Source organism: Osmerus eperlanus, chromosome 12, assembly GCF_963692335.1.
Source record: "Osmerus eperlanus chromosome 12, fOsmEpe2.1, whole genome shotgun sequence".
Lineage (NCBI taxonomy): Eukaryota > Metazoa > Chordata > Actinopteri > Osmeriformes > Osmeridae > Osmerus > Osmerus eperlanus.
This window is the reverse complement of record NC_085029.1, coordinates 5,497,140-5,499,226: the sequence shown is the minus strand read 5'-3', so window position 1 is coordinate 5,499,226 and position 2,087 is coordinate 5,497,140. Positions and strand designations below refer to the sequence as shown.

General features: G+C 37.9%; 1 long non-coding RNA gene across 2 annotated transcripts; it reads right to left on the bottom strand.

Moving 5' to 3' along the window:
* Window positions 1-258: 258 nt before the first annotated feature.
* Window positions 259-1,285, bottom strand: LOC134031522 (uncharacterized). Of its 2 annotated transcripts, none has more exons than XR_009931925.1 (3): window positions 1,168-1,285; window positions 679-1,068; window positions 259-305 (listed from the first exon to the last, which is right to left on the bottom strand). It is a non-coding gene; the product is annotated as an uncharacterized LOC134031522 (long non-coding RNA). The 2 variants fall into 2 exon arrangements; XR_009931926.1 differs by having other exon boundaries at window positions 679-1,065; window positions 1,168-1,238.
* Between the last annotated feature and the right edge of the window lie 802 nt (window positions 1,286-2,087).

The following is a 2,087-nucleotide window of genomic DNA, read 5'->3' as shown; positions in this document are numbered from 1 at the left end:
ACTTTGGAAATGTTTAATAAACTCTCCATCACAAAACTGAACCCCACGACTTTGTGCACTTTTTGAGAAAGATTTTCTTAACAGGTCATTTACCTGTTATGGCCCGCACTTTGTCAACGTCCAGCTGTCCTTTTGGCGCCCCCCCTTTCCCAGACTTCCCAGTCAGAATGGACTGTGCAAGGACCTCTTTTGTGAACACCAGGACAGCCAGCTCCTGGGCAAAAATGGTCATGCGAGTTCGGCTTAGGAGGAATTCGCAGGAAGGCCCTCTTTGAAACTGTCACTGTGCTGCCAGCCAAGTGGTGCTGTATGAAAGAGGGAGGGGGAAAGAGAGAATCAATTGAACAAATGAATATATAGTTGGGAGATACCCTTAAGAAATGAATAAACATTATACAAATAATAATGTGCTTAAATCAATCTTTACTTTGGAAAACACTTGGTAGTCTGTATATCCCACTATCGAGTGATTTGACCAGTGGTTTGAAGGTTCCCACTTACAGCAAGATAATTGTATAACACATGTAACCTTTTAAATGTATCATTTATTACTGACACATTTTACCAAAAACTCTAGACAAAAGTTACTTTGTGCAAATTTTGCATTCGAAACATCCATGAATGAACTATGGCTGTTAAGTAATAAACATATACATTCATCCCTTAATTGTAACATACCATTTCAATGTCACTTTCCACAGAAAGAGATGACGATGACATCGCAGATGAAGGGGTGCCCCCGGCCAAGGGCATTAATGCCTTGACACACTCCACACACTCCTTCATTAATTTAATCATTTCCGGGAGGTCTAGGTGAATGTGATGATAATTTGAAAAACAGAACAAATGGATTAAATATAAAAGCTGGCCAGTAGTAGATGGATAATGATACTTAGGTTCAGTACAGTGCAATCATGCCTTATACGGAAACACCATGAATCTTAGTTTAATGAACAGTGTTTTGAAATGTCAACCCCTTCAATCCCAATCTGAACACCTACCACGAAGGGATGCCATGATTTCATCCACTCGGGGTGCCACGCCATGACTATTATCATCCATCAGCTGCTACAATGAAGAATGTAATATCAGGCATTTTGGACAAAAATATTTGATTAAAGTCGCATTAACAAACATTTACATTGTCATTTAAAACATGTTTCCTACCGTAGGACTGATGATTCATAAGATGTTTTCAACATAACATCTTCAAGGTTGTAAAATTGCATTATAAAAGTTGCATTGTAAAAGTGATGCAAATCTTTACAATGAAAATAATCTAAATTCTGTAATACATTGGAGACAACAGGTGAGGTTGAATTATGGCTTGAGTACTTTTGTGATTATGTGACAATTGTGTCATTTTATGTAATGAATGAACTCACCATTTTCTGAGTGGAGGATGAACCGAACTCCAAGTCGTTGCCCTGAAACATTAAAAGAAGTAAAAAAGAATAGAACATTAAAGCAATTAAAAAGAGAAAGAATTTGTGTCAGAGATACAAACAGCAAAGATAAAAGCATGACTTACAAAGTTAAGACGTTGTGGACTCCCTATGTATGTGGAGTCATCAGAACTGGTGAGATGATTTGGATTGGATGCCTGAGGTAACACAACACGTCTGGCTGTCTTCTTTGCATGCTTTGCCTGGATGTGTATATGGTAAAAGTAGAAAAATAGTTAGCAATATCCCAAAAATTCTGAAATTTGAGTGGTACTAGACAATATTTATAATAAACAAGTACAGGTCACATCAGTTGATGTTGTCATTAACTATTATGAACTGTGGTTGACCGGTTTAAAGAATTAAGGGGGACAAACTACCCTAATAACTAACAATGAGTAAAATGTAGATTGTCCTATTACTTTCAAATCAAGACATGTTAATTAAGCACTTTGTAGTTTTGGAAACACCACAGGTTTTTGGTGTTGTGTAGCAATGTAGCCAGCTGCTTAGGAAAAAAAGCATGCCTTACACTATGAAAACGTTGTGGAGAGTCATCCTCAGAACTGGTGTGGTGATCTTGTATGGCTAGGGCCCTCTTCTGAGACAGGGCAGTCTTTAGGTTTTGTAATACCTGGTCCC